This window comes from Lactuca serriola, chromosome 6, assembly GCF_051521515.1.
Source record: "Lactuca serriola cultivar US96UC23 chromosome 6, Lser_US96UC23_V15, whole genome shotgun sequence".
Classification (NCBI taxonomy): domain Eukaryota; kingdom Viridiplantae; phylum Streptophyta; class Magnoliopsida; order Asterales; family Asteraceae; genus Lactuca; species Lactuca serriola.
Window position 1 is genome coordinate 62,734,847 of NC_136413.1, and position 7,971 is coordinate 62,742,817.

At 37.1% G+C, this 7,971-nt stretch overlaps 1 non-coding gene across 1 annotated transcript; it reads left to right on the top strand.

The window, feature by feature from the left end:
* The first annotated feature begins 527 nt into the window (after nt 1–527).
* On the top strand, nt 528–633 carry LOC145060866 (small nucleolar RNA R71). The gene has a single exon (XR_013687048.1). It is a non-coding gene; the product is annotated as a small nucleolar RNA R71 (small nucleolar RNA).
* The last annotated feature ends 7,338 nt before the right edge of the window (nt 634–7,971 follow it).

The following is a 7,971-nucleotide window of genomic DNA, read 5'->3' on the forward strand; positions in this document are numbered from 1 at the left end:
GACTCAAGATCAACTTTCTTTTCAGGAGGTGGTTGTTCTTTTTCGTAGAAGCCTTGGCCAGTATGCCTATACTTTTCTTCTTTCTGCTTCTTATATCCTTCATATGGAAACCACTCCTTCTTTGGTTTCCTCCAACCTTCACCATACTTATCTCCACTCGAGTAGCAAACATGCACCTTCTTATTTCAATTATCATCCAAGTGTCAATCTTTTGTCAAGTGCGGACCATTACATCTTTCACAACCAACTCTAATAGCATGAATTGATTGGTCCATCTTTGTCATCCTTTGGTCCATAGTGTTTAGCATGGCTAACACAGCTGCCATATCTTCAGATTTCCAATACCAATTCATTTTCCCCCATCATGCCTAGGATTATGGTACTCACGAGAATGCTTGTAAAATTCTTCAATTAATTCCTTGATTTCAGTCGGATTTTTCTTAGTCAATGGTCCCTAAGAATCAAGGAGTTGCCTTGTCATGACATTAAACCCATCATAAAAGATAGACACTTCTTGTTGCTCATTCAAGTCATTTTGGGGGCAATTCCTTATCAATCCCTTGTAGCGTTCCCATGTTTCGTATAGTGACTCCCCCGGTGTTGCTCGAAACTCGCTATAGCTTTCTTGAGTTTGGCAACTTTGGAAAGTGGGCAAAAGTGTTCCAAAAATTTCTCACGCATCTGCGCCCAAGTAGTAATTACACCGGGTAGAAGTGCTTTTAGCCAATCCTTAGCAGCTCCCTTGAAAGTAACGGGAAGCATTCTCAAAAGCACCATCTCTCTTGGAACATTAGGGACATTAAAGTAATCCGCTATGTCATTTTCTTCATCAAGGTGTTTGTATGCATCCTCATAGTCTTTCTCGTAAAATGGAACGTCTTTAAGTGCGGAAAGAATATGTCCTTTAAGTTTGAATGTGGCAGTGGCTGGAATCGCAGGATACACTAGACCGGGACCGGTGTCCTCTCGGATTCCCTTCTTGTATGCCTCCATGGACATATCAGCAATGTTTTCCATCTTGTTTTTTGGTTCGTATTCGGGTTAACTATTTTCCAATTCGAATTTGGGTTCGGTCTCGTAATCGGAATCTTCTGGATTAGGATCTTGCTCAAAGCTTTCAATCTTTCTCTCGTCCTTCTTTTGACTGCTTGACTCACCCACGCTCTTCCCTTTCTTATTTCCAAAATTTGATTTAAGGTCCTTGAATGGTGACTTCTTGGGTGGGTTGGCTTCTCCTACGCTTTTATCCGTCTTTTTGTGAAGGGATGACTCGGGATCTTCAAGTGGTGGTATCAAAGGTGTGTAGGATCCTCGGGTCATGAACTACTGCAAGATAAACAGTTCCAAGGATCTCTTAAAAGTTTTCAAATTATTTTCAAATAGTTCCAAATTGTTTTCAAAAATTAAATTCAAAATTAGTTTCAAAAGTGACCAAGGAAGGATGAGATGTGTACGATTAGCCAGAAGAAAAAAGTTACCCCATGTTACCACACTATTACTTGTTTATGATGATTATCGTAGAATTGCATTCTAGTAATAGGCTAGGGATCTTCAAGAATTGCATGATAGAACTACCTGATATATGATTCCTGATAGCCTAGGCTTACTGCTTGGATGAAATTCACATCATTACTCTTGTTGCTTAGTGTGTGCATCTTAAGTATACATAACAAAGATTCTATAGCCTGAGAATGTTTGATTTAGATTTATTTCTTTTTATTATCTGATTAAGGGATTAGGGTAGAGTCAAGCATTCGACTGTCTATGGGATCCAACATTATGTATGATTAGCATGCACGAGTGGCTGCAAGGTTGGTGGAAATTTAATGAGTGAGTGCAGTTCATAGCAGGTCGGAATGAAAATGATCAGCCACTCCTGATAGAGTGCGGACATGATGAATGTGTAAACTAGATGCTTGGGTCTAGAGAACGAGAATTATGTAAGAGAATCTGCCTGATTTTATTGTGTCTTAGTTCCAGTCGCCCCCACCGCTCGAATGATGCTTGCTTCGTGCTTTGTGGGACTCATGTTGATGTGAGCTAACTATCAAATGAATACATTAAATTACATTCTATGAAGGTTAAATAATATTAGAGTAAAGTATTTGGTCCTAGCTCTCTTTCGAGTCTAACTGTTGTAGGGTTGGGTCTTTTAGTCGAAGGATTATTTAAGTTTTATTTCGTGTAATCATATTCAAGCAGTGGTTAGCTGACATTAGTAGGGTTCTTCAATAGCTGATAGTAGGGGAGGTGGGGAATCCTAGGAGAACCTCGGAAGTATTTTAGTGTGGTTGCTACATTGTTGAGTAGGTACTGGGAGTATTGTTATGAGTAGGTGACTTAGAGGACCCGGGATGATTCTTGAGGAAAGCATGGATAGGTGTGGAAGGTAGTATTGGGCTCGTACTACTGTAATTGCAGGATCCATACTCGACTTAAAAAACATTCCAAGGGTTCTAAGGAGCTAGTCAGGGAAAATAACATGGTTTGATACCATGATTCGTGGCAGTGGTTCTATAACTGACAATCTTTTGGTTATGGTTGTTTAGGCATGAAGAGGGGTCTGGTAATTGTTTTGGGACACAGGGGCAATGTTAGTTGGGTTTGATTGGTGTAGACATAAGAGAGTTCGTTGGTTTTAAGGTCTCTAAGGCCTTCCTAGAGGTTGTGCATTTGAGTCGCAGGTCTCAAGAAGGAAACGATTATTATGATCAGCTTGAGGATTGCAGCTGGAAGCTAAGTGGTTGACAAATAGATTAGGATGTCGCTATCTATGGCGAGGATTATGTCCTGATAGTTTTCGGAGAAGGAGTAAGCAGGCTTGTGACTTACAGAGTGGGGTTGTAAACCCAGCATGCGGGCTAGTTGGTTGTGGTGTTTAGCGACAATTTTTCAGCATGGGAATGCGAAGGAGGATTGATGTGGTATGGATTCTTAGTGATGTCATCAAGGTTCTGTTTTCCTTGGATATAGGTAGGTCAGGTACCAGATCGACGGTTGGGATTGCAGGAAAGGAGTGTATGTTTTGGATAGTAAGTCGGTGTTTTGCTTATGCATTTGCATGAAATCCTTAATGTTAAAGGTAGTTATGATGGGAAAAATTTATGAGGTCTTCATATGAAATTCAGTATCTCGTAGGGAGTGCTCGGTCCTTATCTGGTAGATCATTTTGTGTGTGTTATACATTCCAAAAGTCACGGATGGTTTGTACCTGGTTGAGCCGGTTTGAGATATGGTTTGTTTACAACACCAGTGAGTGGTAGTTTGAACCCTAAGTGGGGGAGAACTAGGTATTCTGCTTGGAGGATCACCGATATATTCGATTTTGTGGTATCGGAAGAATGGTTCATATGGAACTACGGTGCGGGTATGCAGGAAATTAGATCTAAGTGGAATCATACCTTTTTGTTTGGCATGTCGTGCTGGCAAGGCTGACTTAGATCAATCTCAAGGCAAATCTTTCAGTACAATTCAAAAGAAATTATATGAATAGTCAAGAATCATATAAATTTGTAAATAAAAAGTTGTTTTTACCTTGTAAAGTCCTAGGAATCACTGATTTTTCATCTATCATAAACTTAGGAAATCAAAACAAAATCCAAATAAAAATTTGTTATTGTATTGTTTTGATCATTAAGGATTTTCAGGAAAAATGAGTTAAATCCATGCTTAGATGCAAACTTGCGTTATGATCGTAGGAAAAATATCAGAAGTTGAAAATTTATCTTCTAAGGTACTTAACGAGGTGTTTGAAATTTCTCATCTATCATAAACATAGGAAATCAAAACAGAATCCAAATGAAATGAAATAAGAGGATGTCAGTCACCAAATCAACAAAAATGTTTCAGGTTTCATGATCAAGAGAGAGAGAGAAAGAGAGGACAGAGAGAGAGAGAGAGCAAATGTTGGTGTTGAATGTTGTCGATGCATGTATGTTGATGCGTCGATTTTTGAACATCGTGAACAAAAAATCAATAAAAAACATAATAGATGAGAAAAAGATAGAGAATTATATATAAAACCTTATATTGTAACTGATTTGGTTGAGGTTTCCTTGGGCCCCAAGATGAAAAAGGCACACCATTTTGCTTAATTTTTATTACCTTGAATGTGGTAGTTATGGAGGACTGACTCGAAGGCTGCAATTGACAAATAACCACATTACAACATTTTAATAAATAAATCCAAGCCTTATAAGATTTTTCATATTATAATTTATTTATAATGGTTACCTCCATCATGCTTTTACACATACCACCACAAAATCAAGTCAAGGCATCCTGCTCAAACAATATTCATGTTATTTTTTTGTCATATTAATGATTATTAAAAAAACAATCAACATCAAGAAACCACCAGTAACCTCGCATGTCTTTCAACTTGAGCCTTAACCCAATTATGCCACAAAAGTTATGTCCGTGCAAAAAAAAATTCATAAATTATATAGCCACTTCATAAAAACTGTTAAAAATAGGTTTTATTCCTACTTTAGTTTTAGGGGTTTTGCGCATATGCATAATGGAATCGACACAATGTGGTGATATATTTTACCTCAAAAACATAAATAAAAAAAAAAAAACTTTTGAACCAGAATCAATGTTTTTAATATCTTGTAATGATTATTAAACACAAATTACATGATTTAACTTACTTTTGCTACTGTAAGACCAATTAGGCATGGATGTGGTGATCTTGTAGCAAAGAGCCCCTTTTTTCACCTTTCAATCTTGGTACTTTTACCTGCAACATTTAATGTGGATGCAGATTTTTAAAAAAATAATAAATATTGAGAGAATTAGAACAAGAGATACACATTACACACCTTTGCTTTCAACTTTGACATAGATGGATGTTTCGCTGCCACCATAAACCAAATTACACAAAATCCGTTGAAAAAGAAGAATGTGAGAATTAAGAAAATCATCCAATTTCCATATGATCATGAACCATATATACATCGCATCTGATTCATGAAATTGACATAAAAAATTGAGTATAATTCTAATAGACCACCCAAACACACCTGGTTATAATGATTCACAGAATCGGGATTGACTAACATCATCCAAAAGCATAGAAATAATCTGAACAAAGTCCTGTATGAAACATTCAACAAATCCATCAAGGGAAAAAAATAGAGTAAGAACATAATGAAACTCTTGAATAACCCACCTCGATCCGGTTTATAGTGTGGGATGTCTGGTGGCGATGGTGGAGCCACTTTAGGGTTAGGATTTCCAGTGAATGGTGTGCGATGGTGGAAGCGAGATAGAGTTAGGGTTTCTCGTCTCGACATAAGGTAGAAGCAGGCAGCAGACGTTAGTGAAGGTAACGGCGGGAGGGTGGTGGTAATGGAGGCTGCCAAAGATTGAAGAGCGTAAGGAGGGAGACGGGTGAGATCTGGGAGAAACGACGGTTAATGGACGATATTAGGGTTTTCCAGCATCTATACATAGTAGAAGAACTTAAGATCGTAAGTTAAGATGATAAATGGCGTACACGCTTGGATTCTAAGCTTAATAGGATTGTACATGGTGTTATAAGAGTTATACCTCTTAATTTTCAAGAAAATAGGCAATATGTTTAATAATATAGTAAAGATATATAAGATTTAAAAGGCTTAGGACTAATAACTCATTCTAGGTCCTTTTCCTTGTTTGGATGTGGACTTATAGTAGCGGTTATTTGTCCAAAGGTCGTTTAACATTTACTTATATATAAAATTTTATATGTATATAAATATAAAAGTTATTTCATTAAGTTTAATTACCCTTTGTAAAATGTTGAGCAAAGGATTACATGCAAAAATAGTTATTTACCAATTCATAAAGTACAAATAAATTATAATAGGTATAATTTATGATACATAGAACAATAATTCATGATTTAAGTATACAAGAATACACTGTTTTACATAAAACCAGGGTTTTAATTCAAAACAAATCAAAGGTTTACACTTGTCAAATACATGTTCGGAATACTAATTCAAGAACATACTGTCAATCATTTATTTCAGAATGATTGGGTTTTCATAACTGATATACATGTAACGTTTATATGCTTTTTATGAGACATTCAATTCAGGTTGTTTAATTCATTTTAGACAACCAAGGTAAAGCCCTGACATTATAACCAGAATCTACAGTCCGGGGATCGAAACAAGTTGTGTGTAGATCTATATCGGGATTGACAACCCCGCACTCAGGCTGTTAGCTACAGTCAGGCATACACGCCAATGAGTGGCAATTGTTATCAACAGTTTAAACGCTCACAAGGTTTTTGTTTCAGGCGTTCATGTCTTAGTATGGTTATAATAACTCATTAAAAAGAAATTAACAACACGTTAGTGTATAAACAACTAAACATAAGTACATCTTCAAAGTACCAGTTTACAAAATACAAAGTACAATGGTATACTACAGTTTTCAATAACAGCTGGTGAAGCCAGGCATACTCTCAGTTACAAGTTTTACAAATACATTGGTTTACAAATAGGACGGTTTTAAGGGAATAAAACTACTTTTCACATACCACAGAAAATATGGGATTTTCTAGAACAGTTTTCATACTCAAAATACAAAGACACCCATTCAAACATAAAGACTTATGTACTCACTCAACATATTGTTGATACTCTCTTTTCAAATTACTTGTATTCTCAGGGAAATAATAACAGGTACTCCCCGAGCTTTTTGAGAAGATGGAGCCATTATGAGTCATATCTTCTTCTTTTATATAACTATTTTGGTTTCAATATACAATGATTGAACACATGTATATATTATACTTTTAAATACAATGGTTGTTTGTACTTTGATTACTATGATGCATGTGTTGTGATACTACAAATGAAGTCCTCCACCCCCGGACGTTTCTGCCGTCTGGTTTGGGGGTGTGACAGATTGGTATCAGAGCATTATTTATAGTGAACTCAGTATATCAATCCATAAAAGATATACAAACTATAAATACATTGGGGCTAAGAGCTCTGACTACAAGTATACTTTTTAAGAATTCTAAGTATTTTTACAAGAAGTATACTAACCCTCATACCTACAAGTACATAGTCATAAGAACTTAAAAGTATTTGGATGTGGAAAATTACAGTTAAACCCAGGCAGTTATGTAATCATATCTAGAATTAATATAGCCTGATCAACTATATTGATTTCAGACATGACCAACATGTGTTTGGGAGTGATAGTAGTGTTGTGACATGTCTAAAACTTACCAACTATAGAAGAAACTCTAGAACAGAACATAAAATACTATAAGAATATTTTAAACATCTATATGCTTTAGTTTTTCAGGCATTTCTCATAACCTTATTCTCGTACAGACACAATGGCAGGACATCATCTACCAGAGGACCCTTATTTTCCAAATCATGGCAATGAAGGATGGATAGTGGAGGATCCGAAGGAGGATCCAGAAGAAGAATCAGATGAAGAACCATTTGAGGACAGCGAATCAAGTGGTATGGATACAGAGCCATAAGTCTGCAACCCGGGGTTACGTCCCCCGATGCAAGAGGAAGCAGTACCCATACCCGAGTGGGGCCAATACATAAACCATTGGAGTCGACAAGACGGCCAACACCCTTCCTACGGAATGGCGCGGGGTTTCTATAATGTCTCAGAAGGAGGAACAGCCAACAAAGCTCTTCCAGTTATAGTGAACCGAATAGCCCGACAATTCGATCAATCAAGGATGTCAATCAATTACATCCTAGAAGTGAATGCAACTGCGCAGGCTAACACTGCAGATATCCTTCGTCTTGATGAGATGCAAGATGATACCCAGCACCATACTGAAGCCCGTCAAAGGCAACTTAATGTTGCTGAATCAGAGATCAGATAAATGAGGGAGCATCAAGCTGCCCAAGAAAGGCGCTGGAAATCGCAAGACAAAGTGGAACCTAGTAACCGTCGTAGCAACCGCCGCAAGTAGTGTTTACACTACTTTCTAGT